General features: G+C 38.5%; 1 long non-coding RNA gene across 1 annotated transcript; it reads right to left on the bottom strand.

Annotated features, from left to right (window-relative positions):
* Positions 1-1,576: 1,576 nt before the first annotated feature.
* On the bottom strand, positions 1,577-15,726 carry LOC103691992 (uncharacterized). The gene is made up of 5 exons (XR_015684083.1): positions 15,638-15,726; positions 8,637-8,763; positions 4,631-4,757; positions 4,239-4,299; positions 1,577-3,183 (listed from the first exon to the last, which is right to left on the bottom strand). It is a non-coding gene; the product is annotated as an uncharacterized LOC103691992 (long non-coding RNA).
* Positions 15,727-16,390: the final 664 nt, after the last annotated feature.

Genomic DNA, 16,390 nt, shown 5'->3' with positions numbered 1-16,390 from the left:
AAATGTCTACAGTGTGTAATACTCACAACGTAAGTTCGAACACTGTATAAAGAGGATCTAAAATTTTGTCTCTCAGTCTCAACATCTTACATGCCTTAATAACCCACATCACAGTAAAAACACACACACACACACACACACAAACACACACAAAATATTTTATTAAAAATTCATCTTATTTCTTTTACATTATCTAGCATCTTTAGATAATCTCCTTGGATGACATTCTTGAAGTATTTGGTACCTGAAGAACCACAGAACATTAAAAAATATGTACATATCCACAACAATCAATGGTATGGATTTTCAAATGAAGGATACACACGCACACACACACAGACACACACACACACACACACACACACACACACACATACACACGCACATACAAACCAAGCCCACAAGGACACATGCACACACAGATCTGTATTTAATATGCATAAATCATCTCATTGCCTGGGCCACTCCCAAACTTGCACATTGCTAACATACCCCTCTGTGACAGTTCTGATTGATTGCTTAGTAAAATCTTTATCACATCTTTGCTACTCAAAACCGACTTGGGGCAACACCGCTGAGGCTCCTCCTCCCTGGCACTTACATGGAGGGTACTCTGTCTTTCTCAGCTCTCAAGCCTGCCTCCAATTCGTTTCCTGGTTTGGTGATCCTCCTTGCTCTTGAATTCAAAAGTGATCCCTCTGTCGTTGCCTAGACATTGGCACCTTATAATTCCACCAATAAGAACATGCTGGGGATAGGGAGTCTCAGGTCTCAAATGCAGGATTCTCATGTAATTTGGGAACCAATTTAGCACTAGAGGACATTACAACCAATCCACACCAATTGGGAAGAAGCAACAAAGAAACAAGCCCGAGCCCCAAGAATACCCCACTTTTTTAGTCAACCTCCTTTAATCATCTGGTGAAACTAAGTTCATGTTCCGAAGCAGACAGGAGTTGTGGACTTCCCTTTGGTGGCCACCTTCCTTTACTCATCTTTTGTTTTTGAAAACATAATGACGGTCTCTAATAATGCCCCGGCTATTTATCTTGTGCTCCTCAAAACACAACACGTGTACTCTAATATCAAATAACAAACGAATATCATTGACTAAACTGTAACACCCACATCCTAAAACAGTTGACATTTAATCTACATAAGCATCTACCCCTTTGAGTTCATTTTCTGTCCATGATCCAGGAGCAGCATTATTACAATAAATCCCTGCCATTTTCATCACCTGTGTTTGAGTTGTGTTGTATTTGAGAGAACCCTATTGCACAAAGGCTTTTCCACATTGTTTACACTCATATCTTTACAGCATGATTATTTTCATGATGATAAAGACTTTAGAAATGTGCAAAGGCTTTAGCATATTCAATGCCTTCATAGCTTTTTTTTTTTTGCCCTGATGATGATATGTGAGAATTGAAAAGACCTCCCCATATTAAATCTATTCACATAGTTACTATCTGATACGGATCGTTTCATGTTGGTGAAATCTATAGAAATACATGATTGTTTTACCAGGCTAAATGCACTCACAAGGTTTTATTAAATACACTCAAAGCATTTTTCTAAATTATGATTTATTTTTTGCCTTTGAATATGACTGATATGCGAAGGTGTTACCACTTTGCTTACATTCATAGGGTGTCCCTCTTGTTTGTCTTCTTTTATGTATTTGAACGATGATTGCTCATTCAAACAGAGAGGCATAATAACACTGATTATATTATTGGGTTTCTATTGAGTATGTCTTCTTTTATTTACTTGCAAAGTACTATGATTTGCAAAAGGCGTGCCACATTTCTTACATTCATAGGGTTCCTATGCATGGTGAATTATGTTATGGGCTAGGAAATGACTGTTTTGGGAAAGATTTTACCACAGTAGTTACAGTCCAAGCATTTTTCTCTAGTACATATTCAGTTATACAATTGAAGATGCTTGGGATGTCTAAGGCTTAGGAACATTTAAGACATTCATTGGGTTTCTCTGCCGTGATTGTTTATGTATTTGGAGGTCACTGCTTTGTGAGAATGTTATAAAACCACACTGGATGCGTTCAAAAAAGTTTCTCTCCTGTATGTGTACTTTTAAGTTTTTAGAGACCACTGCTTTGTGAGAAAGCTCTGGCACATTGGTTACAGTTAAAGGGTTTCATTCCTGCATGGTTTCTGTTGTCTTTGTAGATGACTCGTTTTGTGCAAAGGCTGTAGCATATTTGTTCCATTCACAGGGTTTCTCTCCAGTATGTCTTCGTTTTTATTCTTAGAGATTACTACTTCCTGCAAAGGCTTTCCCATATTGGTTACATTCATAGGGTTTCTCTCCTGTATGCATTCTTTTATATTTTTGGTGATCACCACTTTTTACAAAGGGTTTACAACATTGGTTAATTCATAAGGTTTTTCTCAATTATATGTTCTTTAATGTCTTTTGAGATTACTCCTTTGTGCAAAGGCTTTGCCACATTGGTTACGTTCATAGGGTTTCTCTCCTGTATGTGTTCTTATATGGGTTTGGAGATTACTGCTTCCTGCAAAGGCTTTACAACATTGATTACATTCATAGGGTTTCTCTGCTCTGTGTGTTCTTTTATGATTTTGAAGAGTGCTGCTGTCTGTAAATGCTTTACAACATTGAGTACATTCATAAGGTTTCTCTCCTGTGTGTGTTCTTTTATGTTTTTAGAGAGTACTGCTGTCTGCCAAGGCTTTGCCACATTGGATACATTCATAGGGTTTGTCTCCTGTATGAGTTCTTATATGTATTTGAAGATTATTTCTTCGTGCAAAGGCTTTGCAACATTGGTTACATTCATAGGGTTTGTCTCTTGTATGAGTTCTTATATGTATTTGGAGAGTACTGCTGCGTGCAAAGGCTTTACCACATTGATTACATTCACAGAGTTTCTCTCCTGCATGTGTTCCTTTATGATTTTGGAGAGCACTGCTTCTTACAAAGTCTTTACAACATTGGTTACATTCAGCAGGTTCTTCTCCATTATGTGTCCTTTTATGTCTTTTGAGATTATTACTCTGTACAAAAGCTTTACCACATAGGTTACCTTCATAGGGCTTCTCTCCATTATGCCTTTGGGTATGACTCTGAACTGCAAAGCCATTACCATACTGAATAAAATCAAAAGTCTGCTTCCCAGGAAAACTTCTTTCATACCTGCAAATACAATTGACACATGTAAATTTTTTCTCACATTGATTATATTCATGAATCTTTTTTTTTTTTTCGGAGCTGGGGACTGAACTCAGGGCCTTGTGCTCACTAGGCAAGCGCTCTACCTATGAGCTAAATCCACAACCCCCTCATGAATCTTTTTATATCTATGAATTCATTTCAAATTTTGTTTAAGTGTAAGGAGCAAAATGATCTTAACATAATATCAGTCTGTTTATATTCAAAGGTGTTGCCTTATATGTCTTGAACGTTTGAAGACACATGGAATAGGAAGAGAATTGGTTACAGGACTCATATTTATTCTATAATTTTTCTACTAAGATTGTTAACATATTTGAAGAAAACTCTATGAACTCAGAGCGTTTGTAGTCTGGCTGTGAACATAAATTTTGCTATCTTTGAGGAATACTACATTTGCAACATGAGCCAATACAAAGAGGAATATTTCTATAACCCTAATCTCATGATGTGATTCAGCACTTTGAATGTGTAAATGTCACCAATCATAGTCAAAAACTAAATATTTATCAACTTTTCCCACATTAAGAAACTCTCCTCAAAGTGGTATCTACTGTACATCTTCTAATTGTTCTGGAAAAGAGAGAGGTATGTTGCTTCTTTCAGTATCACTATGCTCTCCTGGCTTGCATTCACAGGGACATATGACATCCATAGCAAAAGAAGAATAATGCACTACATTCAACACATAACAAAATAAATTTCTATATTACATTTACAAAATTTCAATTTGTTTTCCTCAGAGAGATGTGGTACAGGGTTTAAGGTTTCTCCACAAAACCATTCTTGATTCACTAAAACTGTCCATATCATTAAATTTAGCCATGCTGTTACAGAATAAGGTTCACCACAATTTACTATGGACTATTTGCTTATTAAAAGGGTGTAGACATATAATGATGACCTAATCAATATTTGATGCAGTGTGTATTTTACCCAGTTGCTTTTCTTTAAAACTTGCTACACATATGAAACTTTCTTGGGAGGTATTATCTTATCATCTTTCATGTGACAATTACCTTCCATGTCTTCTAGAACTTTTACAGTATTCTTCAGTAGTATTGTCTTCTCAAATGTAGCCTAAAAATAGTATCAGAGAAATTATGTTAAATTATTGGAATTAGGCAACATTTAAATTACTATCTGTAGTGAACTTTAGAACCATAACTGATTTACTCACTTCATTCTTCCTCATTTTTAAGTGAAATAAAAAAAAAATCAGGGTTAGGGATTTAGCTCAGTTGTAGAGCGCTTGTCTATCAAGCGCAAGGCCCTGGGTTCGGTCCCCAGCTCTCAAAAACAAACAAACAAACAAAAAACCAAACAAACAAACAAAAAAAACAGATCAAATATTGAACAAAACCAGCTGTGCCTATATTTTACAAAGTGAATGATAAATTCATTGAATTACCTATAGCGCTGAGATTCCTATCGGTCTCCAGCATTACACCGTGGTAAAGACTCTTCTGAGAAGGATTCAGCAATGCCCACTCTTCCTGAGTGAAGTTCACATGCACATCATCATTGGTCAGTACATCCTAAAAGATACAATACATGTGTACATGATACAGCATGATACCACCTTCCAGTCTCCATTTGTGCCCACAGCTGGAGCTGTCCCAAAGAACTGCATATTCAAAACTGGTCTTCAGGGGTGGTCTATCAGGAGCCCTCTCACTGCTAACCCCACTTTCTCTCCACTGACTGTCCAAAGGGAGAAATACCTGGACCTCCCAAGGCCCAGGATCTATAGAGCAACCTGGGATGGTACTCTTATGGTCTGCATCTGGTCCCAGAGCTGAGCCTGTCCTATTGCTCTATAGACCAAAATCCTCACCACACGGAGGTGGTCTCTTAGGAGTGCCCTCATTGCCAATCACTCGGGGTGGAACACACATTTGCTCCACAGTTGTTAAAGGAGAGATGAGCTTGGAACAATCTTGGCAATGGAGTGGTGGGGAGGCCTGGGAGAGGACACACTTGATCTCTATCTGTGCCCAGTGCTAAGGGTGTGTCATAGCCCTCCAGACCCAAAACAAGGCCAGAGAGTACTGGTCTCCCAGGAGCATTCTCATTCCTAAGATCAGAGGCATATGAGTCTGCAGGAGGAACAACCTATTGTCAGAAACAGCAAGATCAACTAACATTAGCAATAACTGGATGGCAGTAGGCAAGCATATGAAGCGAAGCATCAGAAATCAACACTAATTGTCATCATCACAACGCAGTTCTCTCACCACAACAAGCAATGGGTATATCAACATACCAGCAAAGCAAGATTTGGATTGAAAATCACATCTCATGGTCATGATAGAGGATTTTAAGCAGGACATAATTACCTCCTTTAAAGCATTACAGAACACATGTAAATAAGTAGTTGCCTTAGGGAGGAAACAATAAAATCCCCTAAAGATTTACATTAAAAAACTACAAAAGAGTGGAAGAAACTAAACAGAGACATATAGGATCTAAAATTGTTAATAGGAAAAATAAGGAAGCCACAAGGAGAGACAAACATGAAGATAGGAAACATAGGCAAAAGATCAGGAGTAATACGTAAGCATCACCAATAAAATATAAGGGATTGAGAGAGAATCTCAGGGGCAGAAGACACCATAGAAAACATTGACACAACAGTTAAAGAGAATGCAAAAAAAAAACCCCAAAAAACTTCTTAGTCAAAACTTCCAGGAAATCCAGAACAGAACAATGTTGTGAGAAGAGCAAACTTAAGGTTAGTAGTTATAGAGGATAATAAAGATGTCAAACTTAAAAAGCAAATATCTTCAAATTTTTTGTGAAGTAAACTTCCCTAACTTAATGAAAGAGATGCCCATGAACATAAAAGAAGCCCACAGATTCAAAATAGACTGGACGATAATAAAATTTCCTCACATCACACTTTATTTAATGTCTGCTTCCTGCTATATGGATTATGTTACAAGATGTGGAATTTGTACTATTTACAGACCCAGCAGTATGAGCACATGAGAAATTTTGCATCTCAGAAGCTCCTTTTGTAAGTAAGAATTGAATTTCTGTGAATCACTCCATTGGCTGGAGGTAATAGAAAGGTAAAAGGATTCAAATGAACTACTTCTGAAGGAACCCTATTACCCCTTTTCTACTAATTTCTAAACATGACAAAATTAGTCAAACAAAACTGAATGTAGAACATTCAGAAATTCAAGAACTCACAAAACAACATGGGAAAGATAGTTCATCACACAGACTTGTGGGCACTCCTGAGACTGCAAGGCAGGAGAGACCGCCAACTCTCCCTACCATTGCCCACATCCCTGGTCTAAGAGGATACTGTATAGGGCCTCTGGGAACAGGAAGATAGGCACAATCAAGCTGCTGTAAACTGCAGTCCAGACTGTGTCCTGATCTGAAAACACCCGGTCAAGCAGCTCCCTGCACCCAAATCCTGTGGGAGGGAGAGCTATAGCTTCAGAAGGGCAGACACACCTGGGAAACCAGAGGAGACTACTCTCTGCCCACATTTCTGACTCTAGAGGAATTTGCTTAGTTCCATCTGGTTGCCCTGTGCACAGAGATCCTGGAGGAGGAGGAGGCCCTGCTGACTGATGCCCTCACTGAGAGTTCAAACACAGCCCCCAGGAACACTTCAGAACCGAGACTAGAGGTAAGAACAACTTTTCTGTTCCAAGGAACCTGCCTGGTGGACTCATGACACACGCCCACAGGAACAGCTGAAAGCCAGTTTACAGGAAAGACTACACTCCTCAAAGCAGAACACTCTATTACCATCACTGGCTGAAAGAAAACAGGAAAACAGGACTCTTGACACACAGGCCTATAGGACGGGTTAAGTCTCTCTCAGAAATAGCAGAACAACTTAATACCAGAGACAACTGGATGTTGACAGGTAACTGAAGGAACCCAAGCAACAGGAATCAAGAATACGTGGCATCATGGGAGCCCAATCCTCCCACCAAAGAAAACACTGGATATCCAAACACACCAGAAAAGCACGATCTAGATTTAAAATCACATTTGATCACGATGATGGAGGACTTCAAGAAAGACATAAAGAACTGCCTTAGAGAAATGCAGGAAAACACAAATAAACAAGTAGAAGCCCTTAGAGAGAAAAAACAAAAATCCATGAAAGAATTACAGGAAAACACAATCAAACAGGTGAAGGAATTGAAAATGGAAATAAAAAAAAAAATGAAGAAAGCACAAAGGGATACAAGCCTGGATATATAAAAAAAAAAGAAAGAGACAAGGAGCTGTAGATACAAGCATAAAACAGAAAACAAGAGAAAGAAGAGAGCATTTTAGGAGCAGAAGATTCCATAGAAATCATTGACAGAACAGTGAGAGATAATGTAAAAGGGAAAAAACTACTTGCCCAAAATATACTGGAAATCCAGGACACAATGAGAAGATCAAACCTATAGATAAAAGGTATAGAAGAGAGTGAAGACTCCCAGCTCAAAGAACCAAATATCTTGAACAAAATCACAGAAGAAAACTTCACTAACCTAAAGAAAGAGATGCCCATAAACATAAAAGAAGCCTACAGAACTCCAAACAGTTTGGACCAGAAAAGAATCTCCTCCTGTTACATTACAGTCATTAACACCAAATGCACAAAACAAAGAAAGAATATTAAAAGCTGTAAGGGAAACAGGTCAAGTAATGTAAAAAGGCAGACCTATCAGAATTACACCAGACTTCTACCAGAGACTATGAAACCCAGAAGATCCTGGAAAGATGTCATACAGACCCTAAGAGAACACAAATGACAGTCCAGGTTACTGTACCCAGCAAAACTCTCAATTAACATGGATGGAGAAACCAAGATATTACATGAGAAAATCAAATTCACACAATATCTTTTTACAAATCGAGCCATACAAAGGATAATAAATGGTTAAAGCCCAACATAAAGGAGGCAAGCTACACCCTAGAAAAAGCAAGAAACTAATTGTCTTGCAACAGAAAAAAGAGAAGACAAGTACACGAACATAATCTCACATCCAAATATGAATATATCAGGAAGCAACAATCACTACTCCTTAATATCTCTCAACATCAATGGACTCAATTCCCCAATAAAAAGACACAGACTAAGAAACTGGATATGTAATGAGGATCCAGCACTTTGCTGCCTACAGGAAACACACCTCAGAAACAAAGACAGATACTACCTCAGTGTGAAAGTCTGGAAAACAACTTTCCAAGGAAATGGTCTGAAGAAGCAAGCTGAAGTAGCCATTCTAATATCGAATGAAATCAATTTTCAAGAAAAAGTCATCAAAAAAGGTAAGGAAGCACAAGGCCCTGGGTTTGTTACCTAGCTCCGAAAAAAAAATATATCAAGTATTAAACAAAACCAGCTGTGCCTATGTTTTGCAAAGTGAATGATAAATTCATTGAATTACCTAGAGTGCTGAGATTCCTACAGGTCTCCAGCATTACACATTGGTAGAGACTCTTCTGAGAAGGATTCAGCAATGCCCACTCTTCCTGAGTGAAGTTCACATGCACATCATGATAGGTCAGGACATCCTAAAAGATACAATACATGTGTACATGATACAGTATGATACCGCCTTCCAGTTTCCATTTGGTCTGCATCTGCTTCCAGAGCTGAGGCTGTCCTATTGCTTTCTAGACCAAAAACCTTACCACATTGAGATTTTCAATTTTCAAGCGAAAATCATCAAAAAAGATAAGGAAGGACACTTCATATTCACCAAAGGAAAAATCCCCCATGATGAACTCTCAATCCTAAATATCTATGCTCCAAATACAAGGGCAGCTATATACATAAAAGAAACCTTACCAAAGCTGAAAGCACAACTTGCACCTCACACAAGAATATTAGGAGATTTCAACACCCCACTCTCACCAATGGATAGATCATGGAAAAAGAAATTAAACAGAGACATAGTAGACTAAAAGAAGTCATGAACCAAATCGACTTACACAGACATTTATACAACATTCTATCCTAAACAAAAAGATATACCTCCTTCTCACCGCCTCATGCTACTTTCTCCAAAACTGACTGTATAATCAGGCACAAAACAGGCCTCAACAAATACAGAAAGGTAGAAATAATCCCACATGTCCTATTAGAACACCACAGCTAAAGCTGTTCTTCAATAACAACAGGGAAAGAACTCCCCATATACAGGGAAGTTGAACAAGGCTCTACTCAATGATAACCTGGTCAAGGAAGAAATAAAGAAAGAAATTATAGATTTCTTAGAATTTAATGAACATGAAGGTACAACATACCCAAACTTATATATAGGACACAATGAAAGCTGTGCTAAGAGAAAAACTCATAGCTCTGAGTGCCTGCAGAAAGAAAGAGGAGAGAGCATATGTCAGCAGCTTGACAGCACATCGAAAAGCTCTAGAAGAAAAAGAAGCAAATACACCCAGGAGGAGTAGAAGGCAGGAAATAATCAAACTCAGAGCTGAAATCAACAAAGTAGAAACAAAAAGGACTATACAAAGAAGCAACAGAACCAAAACCTGGTTCTTTGAGAAAATCAACAAGATAGATAAACCCATATCAAGACTAACCAGAGAAGAGAGAGAGTGTGTCCAAATTTACAAAATCAGAAACGAAAAGGGAGACATAACAACAGAATCAGAGGAAATTCAAAAAATCATCAGATCCTACTACAAAAGCCTATATTCAACAAAACTGGAAAATCTGGACAATTTCCTAGACAGATATCAGGAAACGAAGCTAAATCAGGAACCGATAAACCATTTAAACAACCCATTAACTGCTAAAGAATTAGAAGCAGTCATTAAAGTCTCCCAATGAAAAAAAAGCCCAGGTCCAGATGGGTTCAGTGCAGAATTCTATCAGACCTTCCTAGAAGACCTCATACCAATACTATCCAACTACTCCCCAAAATTGAAATAGACGAAGTGCTACCAAATTCCTTGTATGAAGGCACAATTACTCTTATACCTAAACCACACAAAGACAAAAAGGAAAGAGAACTTCAGACCGATTTCTGTTATGAATATTGACGCAAAAATACTCAATGAAATTCTGGCAAACAGAATCCAAGAGGACATGAAAACACTCATCCATCATGATCAAGTAGGCTTCATGCCAGATATCCAGGGATGGTTTAATATACGGAAAACCATCAATGTAGTCCATTATATAAACAAACTTAAAGATAAAAATTACATGATCATTTTATCAGATGCTGAGAAAACAGTTGACAAAATTCGACAACCCTTCATGATAAAAGTCCAGGAAAGAAAAGGAATTTTAGGCAAGTATAGAAACATAGTGAAAGCTATATAAAGCAAAGTGGTAGCTAACATTAAAGTAAATGGAGAGAAACTTGAAGCAATCCCACTAAAATCAGGGACTAGACAAGGCTGCCCACGCTGTTCCTACTTATTCAATATAGTTCTTGAAGTCCTAGCCAGAGCAATTAGACAGCGAAAGGAGATCAATGTGATACAGATTGGAAAGGAAGAAGTTAAAATGTCACTATTTGAGTGATCCCAAAGTTCCTCCAGAGAACTACTAAAACTGATAAACACCTCCAGCAAAATGGCTGGGTACAAAATTTACTCAAATAAATCAGAAGCCTTCCTCTACACAAAAGAGAAACAAGGTGAGAAAGAAATTAGGGAAAAAGACACCTTTCATAATAGTCCCAAATAATATGAGATGCCTCGATGTGACTTTAACCAAGCAGGTGAAAGATCTGTATGATAAGAACTTCAAACCTCTAAAGAAATTGAAGAAGATCTCAGAAGATGGAAAGATCTCCTATGCTCATGGATTGGCAGGATAAATATAGTAAACGTGGCCATTTTACCAAAAGCGATCTACAGATTCAATGCAATTCCCATCAAAATTCCATGCAATTCTTCAGAGAGTTAGACATAACAATTTGTAAATTCATCTGGAATAAGAATAAACCCAGGACACCTAAAACTATCCTCAACAATAAAAGGACTTCTGGGGGAATCACTATCCCTGAACTCAAGCAGTATTACAGATCAGTAGTGATAAAAACTGTATGGTATTGGTAAAGAGACAGGCAGATAGACCAGTAGAATAGAACTGAAGACACAGAAAGGAGCCCCCACACCTATGGTCATTTGATTTTTGATAACGGAGCCAAAACAATCCAATGGAAAAAAAGATAGCCTTTTCAGCACACGGTGCTGGTTCAACTGGAGGTCAGCCTGTAGAAGAATGCAGATTGATCCATTTTTCTCACCCTGTAGAAAACTTAAGTCCAAGTCCATCAAGGACCTCCACAGCAAGCCAGATACACTCAAACTAATAGAAGAAAAAGTGGGGAAGAGTCTCGAACACATGGGCACTGGAGAAAATTTCCTGAACAAAACACCAAAGGCTTATGCTCTTAGATCAAGAATTGACAAATGGGATCGCATAAAACTGTAAAACTTCTGTAATGCAAAGGACACTGCTGTTAGGACAAAACAGCAATCAACAGATTGGGAAAAGATCTTTACCAATCCTCAATCCTACATTAACTCATGAAGTTAAACTGCAGGGAGACAAATAACCTATTAATAATGGGGTTCAGAGCTAAACAAAGAATTCACAGTTGAGGAATGCAGAATGGCTGAGAAGCACCTAAAGAAATGTTCAACAGCTTTAGTCATAAGGGAAATGCCAATCAAAACAACCTTAAGATTCCACCTTGAACCTGTCAGAATGGCTAAGATCAAAAACTCCAGAGACAGCAGATGTTGGCGAGGATTTGGAGAAAGAGGAACACTCCTCCATTGATGGTGGGATTGAAGACTGGTACAACCACTCTGGAAATCAGTCTGGAGGTATCTCAGAAAATTGGACACTGCACTACCTGAGGACCCAGCTATACCTCTCTTGGGCATATACCCAAAAAAATGCCCTAACATATAACAAAGAAACATGCTCCACTATGTTCATAGCAACCTTATTTATATTAGTCAGAAGCTGGAAAGGGCCCAGATGCCCTTGAAGAGAAGAATGGATACAAAAATGTGGTCCATCTACACAATGGAATATTACTCAGCTATCAAAAACAATGACTTTATGAGATTCGTAGGCAAATGGATGGCACTGGAAAATATCACCCTGAGGGAGGTAACCCAATGACAGAAAAACACACATGGTATGCACTCACTGATAAGTGGTTACTAGCCCAAATTCTCGAACTATCATAGATGCATAGAACACATGAAACTCAGAAGGATGATCAAAATGCATATTGTGCAGCCTTATCTGTGACAGGCAAGAATAATCATGACCTTAAAACTTGTTGAGACAGGAAGCAGGGAAGAGACAAGAGCCACACCAAGGAAGGGGTCAGAATGATAATGATAAAAGAGAAAGATCAGTTACCAAACGTTTGGATTGCATAAGGAATTGAATCTGGGAGAATTGCATCCTAACCCTTGGGGTAAAGGAGGAGGTATGCCAGCACTATTCTGTGTCAGTTAGGGAGTGAGTTCTGATTAGAGAATCAGAAGGTCAGGTTTGCATTGACTTGATAAATAGGGCTCCCAAGCCATTTGTCCCAGGAATTCAGACTTAACACTATGGAAAAGAAGAACGAAATGAATTAATTATATTCTCAAATACTATTTGTCAAATTCAAAACACACTGTATGGTCCGATATTTTTCAAGGACTGATGTGTGAACTAGAGCACACCAAGTATTATATCTTTTCTCTAACATTTTGTATTTTCAAAGAGGAATAATAACTTTCCTGGTTAGGCACATCCACACTTTGTCTAGATCTTCTTTTTTTCGAACTAGTGGAAATACAGAAATTTAGTTCATACATTTAAGTTCAGTTTCGTTTTTAAGTTCACCTTTGCTCTGATCTGGAAAGCGCCCCAAGATGACCAGTCTGGAAATTTACTGATTGTCTAAAATCACTTGCCTACTCATGGTTAATGAGAACAAGTTCCAAAGCAGAAATGCCTCGCCTTCTTTATTCCTCCTCCTTTTTTGGGCTGTGATTATACCAGCTCCAAAGTTGTCAGAGAAGTACATTCTTAACAACACAGGTTCCTCATAATTTGTAGTTCTCGAATCCCTAAAACAAGGAGGTTAGACAACACTCATTCATGTGTTCTTTTTCTCCTTAATGACAAGATAAACAAGAGCATGAAAAGAGTTTAGGACAGTGTTCTGACCACTGGTCAGTAGAGGCTTGATTAGGTATTCAAATCAATCATAACTGTATGACATCAAGAAAGCCTGAGCTACAACGATGTTGCTCGAAAAAGGAAGATATAAATTCCCTTTGGAAGAAAGAATGAAATTCTTAATTCTTGGGAAACAAGAACTGGAATATAGCATCTGTGGATAAATAATGAAAATTATAAAGCAATAATCAAAATTGACTTCACAAAGGTGAACACAAGTGACTTTGAAAAACATAGAAGGAATGGCATTAATAAGATAGTTTTTATCCTTGTCCGTATGTGAAATGTTAACTGCTGAGATCTATATCATGACACACCAAGCTACAGACGGTGGCATCTGCTATACAATTTGGGGATGATTTAAGTTTGTAAACAAAGATTCCACATATCTGTATATTACAGGTCCTAAAATAGGAATTTATCATGCACTGTTTCAAGCTGATCTTCCAAAATTAAATATCCAGCAATCTACTTTTTTAATTACATGTATTATTTAGTATGTGATGTGAAATTACAAATTTTTCACCCTGCCTGAATCAGATACTTCTCCAGAACGGCGACTGCTATAGTAGACTCCCGTCAACTTTGGTCGTTGATCTAGCTATTTCCCGCCCTTTTTCATCTGACAGTTAACAGAGTACACAATTCCCCTGGTTCTCATGTGAAGGTAGAAGAAATGGACTGTTCATTATATGACTCAAATGAGCAAGTATAAAACACCATTTTGCTTCATTCCTTTAACTCAAGAATTTAGGCATTTCCAGCAAAAGAATGCAAGGTCTTGGGGAGCAATTGACCAAGATCAAGGCTACCTGAGTCTGAGGCTAGTCTAAGACTACATTGTCTGAGAATCATTTCTATAAAGAGCAGAAGATGCAGCTCTCTCAGAGGTAATATATACCAGAAAGAAATCACTTCCCATATAATTGAAATATCAACAAGCAAAGGTCTTTTTAATGATACCATGGGCTCCGTTATGTGCAATGCTAAAAGAGGAGCTAGCCAAAAAACAGTGTTTTGGATTCCACATATGCAGCGATGGATGATTTTCTATCCAGAAAAGGCCTCAGGTTGTTGAAATACAGTTTAAATAAGGACTGCAGGTCCTACCTAGGCAGCTAGCAGATTTACATAGCAAAGATCCACAGAATCAGTTCTTAAGTGCATGTGAGTCCTGAAATAGTTTCTTTTCCTGTTATTGAGTCCTGATTTGGAGGTCCAGAGGATGACAAAGCTAGGAAAGGTAGAAGGTAGAATGTTCAGCAGCTGTGGTGGTTAGATCATTCACAAGATGTGTCTTATACCAAGTAAGCTTCTGAAGAGTAGCGTCTTTTATAGGGAATAAGTAGGACCAAGTGGAAATTTTTATGAAGCAATCAGTAACTCTCATACAATGGTACAAACTAAGGAGAAGTCTAATAAAACAGTGCTGCACAAAGTGAACCCTAAGTATCCAAAACACGTCCTTAGCCAAGTCCATAGTTGACTTGGAACTGATAATCATATCCATATGGCAGACTAGGCCTCAATGTTCTTTGTGTCACCTTGAGCATGTTGTTAGGGTCCTGTTCTTTGATACCATCATGGGCCTTATCGCTGAGTGTAAACAAGATTTGTCCCCCTTTTTATGGTTTGTAGACAAATATCTGAAAAATCCTGCTAAACAAACATATATACTACTATCCTAATCTTAAAGAGGACTGCTTAGCATACTCCATACCTGTGAGGTGTTTATAAGCAGTTCTACCTCAGCTACATTCTACTTAGTGTCACTTATTATAGCCTAAGCGTTGGTAAATCATTACATTCTCAATTCTACTCATGTACTACACAGCTTATAATTAGAGTACTACACAACACACGAGATATTTAACAGTCTCCAAAATTCAACTCAAATGGACCTTGTAACTGTTAACTACGAATGTCAGAACTTTTAGAATATAGTTTAAAACCCGGCGTTTCAGGGTTGATATCCTGCCAAGTATATTTCTCAACACAAGAGGCCACCATAACGATTTCGGAGAAATGCAGGTTCCATAATAAAGTAAATCAGTATCCAACCTCTGGTAGAAGGAAAGACTGCCACGGACCTCACAAGTGGCTGCATTAGTTCTGGCTGCCACTTTCCCTGCAGCCACTGGGAGGAACCATTACACATGTATCCTTTGCTAAGCAGCTTCTCCTCCTGTTTGTGGACTTGATTTTGTCACTTACCATGTCGGGCGTTCTGACCTCCTCTCACAGCACCCAGAAGAGTGACTCAGCATGTACCACCAGGAAGCACTCAGAGGGGCTGAGTTCCCAAAGGAAGTTGCTGACCTTGTACCTTGAAGAGCCACCTCCTCAGCTGACTGCTAACTCCCTCTCGAGGTGCTGATTGGCTAGTGAATTTTGAGTGACATCAGCCTAATCCTTAGGGTTCGAGGGTTTTAAAGAGACACAGCATAGTGATTCCAGCCTAGGCCAATGTTTTGCAATACCTGCAGATTGCAGATCGGAATTTCAGCAGCACAACCGCTTTTCTTCCAATAGCTTACCTGTCTGTCCTCCAGTCAATCTCGCTTGTTCTCTTGTTCCTGGTTTTGTTCCCAGCAGTTAATCCATGCAAGTAGGAAGGAATGATTTGACCTCTATCTACACTTAGAAGAGTGAGACCCCAGACAGAAATCTCAGACTGCAAGTTGATTTAGGTCCACATGTACCCAGATAAACTACTTTTTGAGTAATAGAAGGTGTTCTGAGTTAGACGCTATGAGAAATTTTTATTCTGCTTGTCTATAAATGCAACTGGAGAATTCAAAAATGTATGCAGTGTTGCAAAGTTTCTCTGCCTCCCCAGTGTCCTGATTGCTGTGACACTACCAAGGGACACAAACACATTAGATGATGACAGAAGTGAGAAGGCAGGGGGCATCTCCAGAAGGAATGAGAGGCTGCGGAAGGGCTCCTCTAGGATGTACCAGAGAC

Source organism: Rattus norvegicus, chromosome 3 (genome assembly GCF_021556685.1).
Source record: "Rattus norvegicus strain SHRSP/BbbUtx chromosome 3, alternate assembly SHRSP_T2T, whole genome shotgun sequence".
Lineage (NCBI taxonomy): Eukaryota > Metazoa > Chordata > Mammalia > Rodentia > Muridae > Rattus > Rattus norvegicus.
This window is presented reverse-complemented; position numbering and strand designations above follow the sequence as displayed.